Source organism: Chrysochloris asiatica, unplaced genomic scaffold (assembly GCF_000296735.1).
Source record: "Chrysochloris asiatica unplaced genomic scaffold, ChrAsi1.0 scaffold00021, whole genome shotgun sequence".
Classification (NCBI taxonomy): Eukaryota; Metazoa; Chordata; class Mammalia; order Afrosoricida; family Chrysochloridae; genus Chrysochloris; species Chrysochloris asiatica.
This window is the reverse complement of record NW_006408539.1, coordinates 27,158,692-27,172,640: the sequence shown is the minus strand read 5'-3', so window position 1 is coordinate 27,172,640 and position 13,949 is coordinate 27,158,692. Positions and strand designations below refer to the sequence as shown.

The 13,949-nt window shown below is 43.6% G+C and overlaps 1 pseudogene; it reads left to right on the top strand.

Annotated features, from left to right (window-relative positions):
• Window positions 1-3,894, top strand: part of LOC102812981 — a 31,364-nt pseudogene extending 27,470 nt beyond the window's left edge.
• The last annotated feature ends 10,055 nt before the right edge of the window (window positions 3,895-13,949 follow it).

The following is a 13,949-nucleotide window of genomic DNA, read 5'->3' as shown; positions in this document are numbered from 1 at the left end:
CTGTACCAAAAAGCTGATGTAGGTAAGACAGAGCCGCTGTACCAAAAATAATTGGTCAATATTTAATTCTTTCATGAGGTACCATATAGTCAAGAACTAATAGGAAGGAAGGAAGGATGTCCACACTGCATTTGAAGGCATTATCAGAAAAGCAAGCCACTAGAAATTGACAGAATACAAATTAAAATTCTTCAACAAACCAATGCAGTGTTGGATGCACTGACTAATCTATGTTAAGACACATTCCAAAGTCAGAGGATTCAACAGAATGCGGAAATCACCTAACAATATCATTATTATTGTGTGTAAATTGAAGATAATTTAAAATGATTTCAGAAGTACATTAACAGGGAGCTGTTATAAGTTGATGACAGATTCAGAAGAAGACCATGAAATAAGGGATATCATTGGTAACTTCAGATAAATTTTGGGTAAAAGCAGAGAATACCAGAAAGATATTTACTTGTGCTTTACTATGCAACAAGATTTTACTGTGTTTATCATAACAAGCTATGGGTAAAATTACAAAGAATGTGAATTCCAGAACACTTAATTATGCTCATGAGGAACCTGTTCATAGACCAAGAGGCAGTAGTTCAAACAGAACAAGGTGATAAGGGATAATTTAAAATCTGGAATGGTATGTGTCAGGGTTTTATCCTTTCACCATACTTATTCAGCCTTTGTGTTGAGCAAATAATCTGAGCAAGTGGATTATATGAAGAAGAATATGGCATCAAGACTGGAGGAAGGCTCATGAACAACCTATGAATGCAGATAGCAGAACTTTACTTGCTGGGAGCAAAAGGGTCTTGGTCCTTCCAAAACCAGTCTCTGAAAACCCTGTGGAGCACAGTTCTGCTATGACACACATGAGGCACCATGAGTGGAATCTACTTCTTTAAAATCAGGCATTGAGGTGACTTGGGGCTGGTGGCTGTGCGCGTCTTCTGGGACAGCTCACTGGAGTGTCTTTCAAGATGGACTTGACTCTATCAGAAAAAAAAAAAAAAAATCCGGCAGCGATTTATAGATTTTTTCAAGAGAAACAAGCATACCTATGTTCACTCATCTGCCACCATTCCATTGGATGATCCCACTTTGCTCTTTGCCAATGCGGGCATGAACCAGTTCAAACCCATCTTCCTGAACACCATGGACCCGTCTCACCCCATGGCAAAGCTGAGTTGAGCTGCCAACACTCAAAAATGCATCTGGGCAGGTGGCAAGCACAATGACCTGGACGACGTCGGCAAGGATGTCTATCATCACACCTTCTTTGAGATGTTGGGCTCCTGGTCTTTTGGAGATTACTTCAAGGAATTGGCATGTAAGATGGCCCTGGAACTTCTCACGCAAGAGTTTGGCATTCCAGTTGAAAGACTTTGTGTTACTTACTTTGGTGGGGATGAAGCAGCTGTTTTAGAACCAGATCTGGAATGCAAACAGATCTGGCAAAATCTGGGGCTGGACGACACCAAAATCCTCCCCGGCAACATGAAGGACAACTTCTGGGAGATGGGAGACACAGGTCCTTGTGGTTCCTGCAGTGAGATCCACTATGACCGGATTGGTGGTCGGGATGCTGCACACCTTGTTAACCAGGACAATCCTAACGTGCTAGAGATCTGGAACCTTGTGTTCATCCAATACAACAGGGAAACCGATGGCACTCTGAAACCTCTCCCCAAGAAAAGCATTGATACAGGGATGGGCCTGGAGCGACTGGTGTCTGTGCTGCCAAATACGATGTGCAACCACGACACCGACCTTTTCGTCCCTTACTGTGAAGCCATTCAGAAGGGTACAGGTGCCCGGTCGTACACTGGGCAAGTGGGTGCTGATGAAACTGATGAAATTGACATGGTTCACCGAGTGCTGGCTGACCATGCTCGGACCATCACTGTGGCACTGGCTGATGGCTGCTGACCCGACAACACAGGGCGGGGGTACGTGTTGAGACGGATTCTCCGCAGGGCTGTTCGATATTCCCATGAGAAACTCAACGCCAGAAGGCGTTTCTTTGCTACCTTAGTAGATGTTGTCGTCCAGTCCCTGTGAGATGCTTTTCCTGAGTTGAAAAAAGCCCGGGACAAGGTAAAGGACATCATTAATGAAGAGGAAGTGCAATTCCTCAAGACCCTCAGCAGAGGGCACCATATCCTGGACAGGAAAATCCAGAGCTTGGGAGACAGCAAGACCATTCCCGGTGACACTGCCTGGCTCCCCTATGACACCTGTGGGTTCCCAGTGGACCTCACTGGGCTCATTGCTGAAGAGAAGGGCTTGCTGGTTGACATGGATGGCTTTGAAGAAGCGAGAAAACTGGCTTAGCTGAAATCACAGGGCAAGGGAACTGGGGGAGAAGACCTCATCATGCTGGACATATATGCTATTGAAGAGCTCCGGTCCAAGGGTCTGGAGGCAACAGATGATTCCCCAAAATATAACTACCATTCCGACTCCAGTGGTAGCTACATGTTTGAGAACGCAGTGGCCATGGTGATGGCTCTGCACAGGGGTAAGATGTTCGTGGAAGAGGTGTCCACGGGTCAGGAGTGTGGCGTGGTGCTGGACAAGACCTGTTTCTATGCCGAGCAAGGAGGACAGATCTATGATGAAGGCTACCTGGTCAAGGTAGATGACAGCAGTGAAGACAAGACGGAGTTTACAGTGAAGACCGCTCAGGTGTGAGGAGGGTACGTGCTACATGTCGGCACGATCTATGGCAATCTGAGAGTGGGGGACCAGGTCCGGCTGCTTATTGACGAGCCCCGACGCAGACCTGTCATGAGCAACCACACCGCTACCCACATTCTGAACTTTGCCCTGCGCTCGGTCCTCTGGGAAGCCGACCAAAGAGGCTCCCTTGTTGCTCCTGATAGTCTTCGGTTTGACTTCACTGCCAAGGGAGCCATGTCCACTCAGCAGATCAAGAAAGCTGAAGAGATTGCTAACCAGGTGATTGAGGCAGCTAATCCCGTCTATACCCAGGATTGTGCCCTAGCAGCTGCGAAGGCCATCCAGGGCCTGCGGGCTGTGTTTGACGAAACCTACCCTGACCCTGTGTGTGTTGTCTCCATCAGGGTCCCAGTACCTGAGCTTCTGGAAGACCCCTCCAGTCCTGCCGGCTCCCTGACTTCTGTCGAGTTCTGTGGAGGCACGCACCTGCAGAACTCCAGTCACGCAGGAGCGTTTGTGATTGTAAGTGAAGAAGCTATTGCCAAGGGCATCCGAAGGATTGTTGCCGTCACAGGTGCCGAAGCCCAGAAGGCCCTCAGGAAAGCCGAGAACTTGAAGAAATCAATCTCTGTTATGGAGGCCAACTTGAAGGCCCAGACTGCGCCCAACAAGGATGTGCAGCGGGAGATAGCTGACCTCGGTGAGGCCCTAGCCACTGCTGTCAACCCTCAGTGGCAGAAGGATGAACTCTGGGAGGACCTCAAGTCCCTGAAGAAGGTCATGGATGACCTTGACCATGTGAGCAAAGCCGATGTCCAGAAGCAAGTGTTGGAGAAGACCAAGCAACTTATTGACTGCCACCCCAACCAGCCCCTTGTCATCCTGGAGATGGAGAGTGGTGCCTCGGCCAAGGCCCTGAATGAAGCCTTGAAGCTTTTCAAGACACATTCGCCTCAGACCGCTGCCATGCTCTTTACGGTGGACAATGAAGCTGTCAAGATCACATGCCTGTGTCAGGTCCCCCAGAATGCCGCCAACCAAGGCCTGAAGGCCAGTGAATGGGTGCAGCAGGTATCAGGGCTGATGGATGGCAAAGGTGGTGGCAAAGATGTGTCTGCCCAGGCCACAGGCAAGAATGTAGATTGCCTGCAGGAAGCGTTACAGCTGGCCACATCTTTTGCCCAGCTCCGCCTGGGAGATGTGAAGAACTGAAAGGAGGGGCGTCTGTATCTGTCCCTTGCTGAGACATGTCTGTCCAGACGGGAGCGCTCTGTCTACCACAAGGAACTTCAAATCTCGGGCCATTAAGCAGCATTGTTTGTCCTTACCCAGAAGCAATTGGAACACTGTGTGGGAACTGCCCTGCCCTGTGACTCAGTGCCCACTTAACATTTCTACCCCAAGCCTCATAGTGGCGCCATCTGTCCAGAACCACTACCCCAGGATTGCTATTTACCATCGCCTACACCTGTGTATACTTTGCCACAGACCTGAGGTTTTGGGGTCTGCAGGTAGGAATCATTTGTGCTGCACAGAATAAAAGGACGAAGTGTAAAAAAAAAAAAAAAAATCAGCCATTGAAAACCCCGTGGAGCACAGTTCTACTCTGACCATATGTGTGTTTCATGAGTGGAATCTATTTATGACAAACTAAACCATTAAACCCCCGGTGGATCACAGATCTACTCTGACACATATGTGAGCACCAAGAGTGGAATCTACTTAGGAAAAATTAGTTACAGAAAACCCTGGGGAGCACATTTCTAGTCTGACACCCTACAGACACTATGAGTAAAATTGTGATACATACAAATGTAAAATGAATGCTTGTCACAGATTGTGTGTGATTTGTTAGGATAGTAACACCATCTCAAAAAACCCTAAGACAGACCCCCACCTAAACAATCATGAGTGCTGAAGTAAATGTACTAACAGATGGAAACCCTCTACATCCACTGGGCATGAACAATAATCTTGGGGACATCTTTCCTAAAGTGTAGACATTACTTGTATCTGCACCTAAAAATCATTTGCATCTCTATGAAAAATAATTCTTAGTACTGCTAAAGGTTTCTAGAACACAAGAATTCTGAAATTGTTCAGCCAAAACACAAAAAGCTCCAGACATCTACAATCCTTTGTCATAAAGTCTATCCAACTCATAATGTCTTTATAGAATAATGCAGAATGGCTCCCAAGGGCTTGTGAGGCTGTGAATGTTTATGGAAGTAGATTGCTCATCTTTCTCCTGCCAAGTTGCTGGGGCTGATGACCCTCTGAATCACAGCCAAGTGCTTATCCACTGCACCACCAGGACTCCGACCTGACTTGTACCCACCCCACTGCTGTTGAATCTCTTCCGACTGATAGCGACAAGGTTGTAAACCTTTGTGGGAGCCAACAGCCTCATCTTTCTCCAGTGGCACTGTAGGTGGGTTTGGTCTGACATACTGGTGGTTGGCACAATGCCTTACACAGCCTTACCAGGGCTTCTTCCAGACTTATATAGAATCATCCAAAATTATATAGGATCATCCAAATTCCTGGCTTGTCAAGCATTATATTGAAAGAATAGAAAGTAATCTTTGTCACCCTTTTCAAATCTTTTCAAATTCTCCTTAATGGAGTTAATCAAGTTGTCATGTGGGAAATAATCAAAAGAATTTTAATATCATATATGTTGTTTTTGTTGTTGTTATGTGCCGTGGAGTCAGTTCCGACTCATAAGGACCCTGTACAGGGTTTCCGAGGGTGTAAATCTTTACGGAGCAGAAAGCCTCATCTTTCTCCCGCGGAACAGCTGGTAGCTTTGAACTGCTGACTGTGAGATTAGCAGCCCGATTTGTAATCACTATACGCTACTATAAGATATTTTGAACACATTTTGAAAGGGTGTTGAGCAAATAAATTAAGTTATTAAAATACAGTCTTTTTTTCCCATTTTTGTCTTTGTAAACTTGCTTTCTCAACATTTACATCTGTTAAAACAATAATTTTAAAATAGAAACATAATTGTTATCAGCCTTTCCTCATTTTAGCAAGAAGTAGAATTCATCCACAAATGTGTGAACTGTCTGAAAATGTTTAAAAGACTTATATTTCGTTTAGAAATACACTTAGAGTAAAATTTCCCTTTTTTATGTCTAATAATTATCAAAACATAAAGTGTTTTGTTGTAATACTTTACGAATAATCACAATGATAAGTTCGTCTACAAACAACGTTAATCCCTCAAATCCTTTTGAGTGCAGAGCATTTTAGAAATTAAATATTTGTGCTCAATTGTGTGTCTGGGACCACTAGAGTCATTCAGCAAAACCTATAGGGAAACATTTCGAAGGGGAAGTGGGAAGGATAAATTCAAGGAGAAATGAATCATTGCAAAGTTTGCGGCTTTTATAGAGAGTTTTATTTAAGTGAAAGACGTCCTGGTGACACGCTGGGTTGAACACTGGCCTACTGATTGAAAGTAGAGAGGTTTGAGGCCTGCATGGGGCTCCGCAGGAGAACAATAAGGCAGTGGGTTTCTGTAAAGACAACAGCCTTGGAAACCCTATGGGACAGCTGTATTCTATCCTAGAAGGTTACTAGGAGTCAATAGAATTACTGGTAGTGGGTTTATTCAAGTGGATTTTAAAAGGCTCAAGCTCACCAGCTGCTCCTTGGAAACCCTAGCAGGGTCGCTATGGGTCGGAATTGACTCGACAGCACTTAACAACAACAACATGGTGAGTCATCCACATGACATTTGAGTTTCCACAGGGTTCATTTAACAGAATGACATTCAGTTTTATTTTGCACTGTTGAAATGTACTATATGCAACAATTTATGTTGTGATAAAAAAGACATATATTTTATTTCAAAGTATAAGAGAGAGCCTATAGATTACAAACTGATATTGACAAAGTATAAAGAGCACAGAGCACTGTAACCCACCACTGTCCTCTGGATGAATCGTGAGTGCATGAGCTGCGCCGTGCCGCCTCTAGGTGGTGCAAAAGAGCTGTGAGTTCAGAGGTAGCCTGAGCAGAGGAACCAGCTGGCTTCCAAATTGCAACAGACATCTAGAAGGACAGGTGCTTAGATGGTTCATCAGCTTGAAATCTCTTTCTCTTTATATGTCACCCTGAGACTATATTTTCTGAGCATTTAGGCTTGTAAAGGGGAACGGAATGGCTCCATATGGTAAGTCCTGACTTGCAAACCACAAGGTCCACATTTCGAAACCTCCACCACTTAGCAGGAGAAAGATGAAGCTTTCTGCTCCAGCGAAGATTTAAAGCCTCAGGAACCTTATACAGGTTCACTATGTTATGGAACCGACACAATCGCAATTAACAACAATGCTTGTGAATGTTACTGTGGGGTATTGGTGGCGCTGTAGGGTAAATAGGAGTCCTGGTGTGATGCAGTAGGTTAATGCTCTGGACTGCAAGGTCGGTTTGAACCTCAAGGTTGGCAGTTCAAGCTCACCAACCACTCCTCAAAAACCCTATACAAGGTCGCTATCAGTCTGAATCAACTCCAGGGAACTTAACAACAACAAGAAGCTAACTGCAAGGTCGACAGTTCAAACACACCTGTCACTACATGGGAGAAAGATGAGGCTTTCTATTCCCATGAAGATATGTAGCCCCAGAAACCCTTTACAGAGTTGCTATCTACTCAATGGAAGTGTGTTTGGGTTTGAATCATCTATGTGCTGTCTTCGAGCCAAAGTTGGTTTGACTCATAGCAACCCTATATAGGGTTTCTGAGGAGCAATTTGTGGGTTTGAACTACTGACCCAGTGGTTAGCAGTCCAGTGCTTATCCTACAGCACTACACATTGCAGTAAGAATCTACTGAATCTGTGTGGTGTGAATGGCTGTGGGCTAATGCGCTGGTCTGCAAAGTCATTTGAAATGCAAGGTTGGCAGTTCAAGATCACTCACTGCTCCTTGGAAACCCTCTAGAGGGTCGCTATGGGTCGGAACCAACTCAAAGGCACTTAAGAACAATAACAACTTAGTATCGAGACATTTGACATGAACACATATTTTCACATGCAGGGATATAGGTCAAACCACATATACATGAAAGCGTGGTGTTCTTGGAAGGGTTATAACGTGGGGAGAAGGGCATACCCACACATTCACACACATTGCAGCTTTGCATAGCACTGACTTGCACTCTAATCGCCCGGCGCCTGCATTTACTTGCAGTGTGGTGGCAAATACACAACCGCAGACTCTGTTTGAGAAGGGTTGCTGCTGCTCCTTGTTTTGTGGAGAGTAGATTGCTACCAAAGCCAATATCTGTAAATGACGTATTACATTAGGCCAATCTGCTGCACAAAATCTTTTTAAAGTGTTGGAGAGCAAAGACGTCAGCTTGAAGACTAAGATGTGCTTGACCCAAGCCATGGTATTTTCAATAACCTCATATGCATGCAGAAGCTGGACAGTGAATAAGGAAGACCATAGAAGAATTGATGCTTTTGAGTTATGATGTTAGAGGAGAATATTGAAAGTGCCATGGGCTGCCCATAGAACCAACAGATCTGTGTTGGAAGAAGTGCAGCCAGAGTGCTCCTTGGAGGCCAAGATGGCCGATCTTTGTCTCTCATATCTCGGACATATTGTCAGGAGGGACCAGTCGCTGGAGAAGGTTATCATGTTTGGTAAGGTGGAGGGTGAGAGAAAAAAAGGAAGGCCCCCAGCGAGATGGATTGGCCAAGTGACAGCATCAATGGGCTCAAGCATGGCAACGATAGTGAAGTTGGCCCAGGATAGGGCAGTGTTTTGTTCTGTTGTGCATAAGGTCGCTTTGAGTCAGTACCTACTCAGTGGCACCTAACAACGACAACAACAAGAGTCCCAGCAAAGCCAGAAAAGGAACAACATGTTTATTCGACCTCTGACCTTTAGTATCTGACTGACACACATTCCAAGTAAATTTATGGTGATATCGGCCTTTCTGACTCTCCAAATCTTTATATTTATGGAAAATCAGCAAGCTGATATCTTCATCCTAGATGATACCAAGGCAGTGACCAGATACCTATGAGAAATATTGGTTCTTCACTACGGCTTTGCTCTCAGCAACTGGGCTTTCTCTTAAAACACTTGCTGCTGGTGGTGGTTGTGTGCCAGGGAGTCAATTCCAATTGATAGTATCTCTGTATAGGGTTTCCAGGATGACAAATCTTTATAGGAGCAGAAATCCTCATCTTTCTTCCTAGGAGTGACTGGTAGATTCAAACTGCTAACCTTGAAGTTAACAGCCAACTCATAATCCACTATGCTACCAGCGCTCCTTCTCATAAAGTTTGGAAGCTCCTAAACAGATAACTCTTCAATCTTTCTTATTTCTTCAGAAGCCACTAGAAATTCTCTCCAGAAAGAAGACGCACTATGACCCAGATTTCTGATTGCTTTGTGTTTTGTTGTTGTTATTGTTTTTCTTTCCTTTTCAAAGAAACCCATGCCTCATGTCAATTTGACAGCCACTTTGCCTCAGAGGGAGAGATTGCTGAAGACTTGGCTCACAGAGAGAATTTCTAGTAACTGAAACACTGTGAGAATGCACAGATGAGGGACTTGTCAGCTTTTAGGAGAGCTCAACATTGCTTTCAAAGCAAGTATCTTTCATGATGCTTTAGGAGTCATTGAAACTAACACATGAAATTCCATACATCATTTTAGGAAATGATCTCCCCAATTTTGATACTGAATTTTGTTTGTTAAAACTAACACTTAATTTACAATTATTGAATAGAAAAAATTGTGAGACAATTGTATTTCTAAAGCATACTGAATGGTCCCAGTCAACGTGGAGTTGCTGCATTTTTTCCAGGTACTCCTGCTTACTAGTGGACACCGCTACCATGATACAGGAGTCCTGGTGTACTGCTGTGAGTTCATGTGCTGGACTGCAAGCTTGATTTGAACCATAAGGTCGTTGGTTCAAGTTCACCAGCTGCTCCTTGGAAACCCTATACAAGGTTGCTGCCTGTCAGAACCGACTCGATGCACTTAATAACAATACCAACCCATAATAAAGCAGAGGAAGACCCTCAGTTAAAGGAAAGAAGATATAAGATTGACTCTGGACTTCAGTACTTGAGGAAGGGTGTGGGGATAAATGCTGTGGATTTTCTGGTGTGGTGCTGTGGGTTAATGCTCTACACTACACAGTCGGTTTGAACTGCAAGGCTGGTGGCTCAAGCTCACCAGTCATTCTTTGGAAACCCTCTAGAGGGTCGCTATGTGTCGGAACTGACACGATGGCACTTAACAACACCCACAACCCCCATACATCCCAGACATGACACAATGGAATCTAGCAAACCCAGAGCCCCAAACAAACTCACAACAATAAAGGTCCCAGAAAAGTCTGTGTCCCCCAGACGAAGGACTGAGAAAAGGGCATGCTGACAACAGAAAATCTTTTGGGCAATGTCTACAGTACTCCAAGACGTCTTGGTAGTGCAGTGGGTTAAGTGTTGGGCTTCAAACCCACCAACTGCCTCACAGAAGATGATGAGACAATCTGCTTATATAAAGTTTACAACATCGAAAAACTTATGAGACATTCTAGTCTGTCTGATGGAGTCGTTATGAGTCACGTAATTGCAGTTGATGGGAGCTACTTCAGCCAATAAAACGTCATTTCTTCAGAAAACTTCAAATTACAGCAGAGCTTCCCTCTGAAGCTGTCATTCATTTTTTGTTTTGTTTTTTTCCTTTATGACCCCAGAAGACAAGGAAATCACGTCATGACCAAATTCTCCGAGTCTCCTTGTTTTTATTCTCCTTTGTTATCAATCACTTCTGTCTCATCTCAGTTGTTTCCATTTAAGAGGCTGCATGCAAAGCCAGAGGGAAATGAGTTCATGTGTCTTCACTACTGTGTCATGGCTTGATGTGATTATTGGGGCTCTGGTAACATAGTGGCTATGAGTTGAGCTGCTAACCTCAAGGTCAGCAGTTCGAAAACTACCAGCTGTTCCATGAGAGAAAGATGAGGCTTTCTGCTCCGGTAAAGATTTACAGCCTCGGGAATCCTATGGGTTGCTATGAGTTGGAACCAACTTCATGGCACACCACCACCAATCTGGAAATGTGTTACAGAAGTCTCCTATAATGCACTTGCAAAGTGCAAAAGCAACGCATACTCAAGCCATAAACCCACATATTTCTACACTCTCACAACACAAGATTTTACCAGTCTGGACTTTACCTAGACTGTTGTGAGCCATCGAGTCAATGTGGTGATGTTGAACTGCCACATAGAGTTTTCTAGGCTATTCTCTTTACAGGAGCAGATTCGAGTCTTTGTTCTTGCTGATAAGTAGGTTCAAAATGCCAGCCTTTTAGTTAACAGCTGAGTGCTTAGTGGCTACATTACCAGTGCCCTTCATAGACTTCCTCTACCTGTCCTCTTATTGATGAAGGATGCCACAGAATCATAAAACTGGAGGAGACAGTAAGTCTTCCACCATCAACAGTCCATGTCCCCTTCAGACATACAGGGCCATGTCACTTACTGTCTTCTTCCCTGATATCCATGACAGAGGTCAGCAATGACCCTGTTTCTGCAGAGATATTAAATAACTCCCCCGGGACCCCACTAGGGCAGGTTCCACTCTCAATAATTCTTTAACTTTTGAGATACCTCTTCATACAAGAGGAAAAAGACTCCTCTGTGGGCAAATGTCACAGTGGATTTGTGTCATAGCTAAAATTAATTATAAAACATGCTAGATTTTCTTTGAGTCATTCATATATATCTATCTAATGTGAAAGCACAGATGGTTATATTGATAAATGCTGGATCCTCCAAGGCACACTACTACCACATTGAAGTTAAAATACAACTAGATACATGCTTGGTTCCTCTGGGATATCACCTTGAGGTTCAAATACAACTAGATAATTGTTCAGTCCCCTGAGGTATTACATAACCTTTTACCACCGTGGAGACTAAAGCACAAGTAGATAGCTGCTCGGTTCCTCACACTACCTCCTTGAAGTTACAATACAAGTACCTTCAAGGTACCATCCTGCCACCTTGAGATTGAAATACAAGTAGATAGATGCTTGGTCCTCTGAGGGACCATACTATCACTTTAATGGCAAAACTACAAATAGATAGATGTTGGGTTCCTCAAAGGTACCACATTACCAACTTGGAAGCTGAATGGGGTTAACTGGAGAGACACAAGCCTTGTAGGACCAAGGATGTATTTGGACTGATGCCTGACAAAAATAATAGGAATAGGAATATGTCATTCAATGGGCCTATAGGCCTATTATTTAAGTATATGTAAATATAGCATTCTGTTGTTATTGTTCTAAGTTTTGCTGAGAGTTCTGCTGAGTCATTTTGGACTATAGCAACACTGTATAGCATTTCAGAGGAGGTAGGTTTGAACCACCAACTTTGGGTTTAACAGTCCATTGCTTATCCTACAATGAAACATTTTGCTGTTTGTCCTTGCCAGACATGCATCATCATTGCACAAAATAGTTGGATTGTAGTTTTTTTTTTTACAACTATTAAAAATGCTAACTGTTAGATAACTAGGCAACTTGATAAGTGAGGAATAGGTTTCATTTATTGTGTGTAATAAACTTACATGTAACACGTCTTTTGTCTTTCAACATTCTTCACATGTACAATTCAGAGAAATGAGAGTTTTATCATGTTATTCAACCATCATGATTATCCATTTCCAAATTTCCCTATGATGCTTAACAGTAGTTCAAAATACCAGACTGAAACCACTGCTGATGAGTTGATTCTGACACAGGATGAAACTTTAGGATAGAGAATGGCCCGTCAGGATCCCCAGACCGTAATTCTTTGTGGAGTCACAATATCTAATATTTTTTCCTAAGGAGTAGCTGGCGGGTTTGACCCCAGTGATCTGTTGGTTAGCAGCGCAGTGTTTAACCCACCTCTCCATATAAGTGGGGTCATGTGGTAACTGTGCTTTCGCAACCACGCAAATTCATACTCAGTGCTACAGAGTTCATTCTGACTCACAACAACCCTGCATAAGAGTTTCTCAGGGAGCAGAAAGCATACACAGAAACTTATGTTCTCACAGATTGTTGTTGTTGTTAAGTACGATCAAGTAGGTTCCGACTTGTAGTGACTCTGTAGATGGTTTTTGAGAAACAGTTGGTGAGCTTGAACCACAGACCTTGCAGTTCAAACTGAGTTTGCAGTTCAGCACATTAACCCACAGTGCCGCACCAGGACTCCTCAGAGTTTAGGAGGCTAGAAGTCTGAATCCAGCATGATGGCTCTAAGGGAAGGCTCTCTCTCTCTGTCTTATCTCTGTGTCTGCTCTGCTCTGGTTCCTTGGTTTTCTGGTGATCTTCATTTGGCATGATGTCTTTCTGTCCCCATCTCTCCTTGTTTGCTGACTCTGCTTTATATATCAAAGTTGATGGATTTAAGACATGCAGGAACTAATATTGCCTAATTAAGATAACAAAGAAAGCTCATTTCCAAATGGGATTCTCGCCACAGATATAAAGGTTAAGACTTACAACACAGACTTTTCTTTCATGGGTTGGGGTACAATTCAGTGTGTAAGGCCACGCATAATAACAAACAACCATGGAAGAAGAATGATGCCACATGTGGCCAGTGGTACGTAATAACTCAGCCTCATGCCCTTCAGATGGTGATATGTGAAGTGTGTGTTAGTTGTGAGCTTTCTGTTGAGTATGTGCTTATTGGGGGGAGGGGGCGGAGCCCAGGCAATCTGCTTGACTGGGTAGGAACTGGTGAGCTGGAGGCTGCCTCCCCACATCAACCTCTTAGGGGAAGCATTGTTTATATGGTCACTGACATGCTGTTGATTTTGTTTTAGGGTTTTCTAAAGAAAACAAAAAAGATGTAACCACACCTTCAATCAAAAGAAAGCATGTATCTGTTGAATTTATTGGAAACTCAGATTTTTAAGTGAAAGTGATGTATTGCCTTAAAATTTGCATAAATACAGTTTTCAAAATCCTAAAGTAGATTATAGTTGTAAAAACCAAAATGTATACTTGATTCTTTTTCCACATGACCCCTATTGGAAAACCCAGTGACTTCTGAAAACCCTTTGGAGAAGGGAGCCTGGTGGAAATACCTAGCCAGCGCCACCAGAGGGCGCTAAGGAATTTCACATGAACTGCCTTTCTCAAGCAGAAAAGAATGAAGAAACTTCCTATAAACAAGGAAGTTGAAAATCTTACTTTGATTGTTGGATCCCATCCAGTGA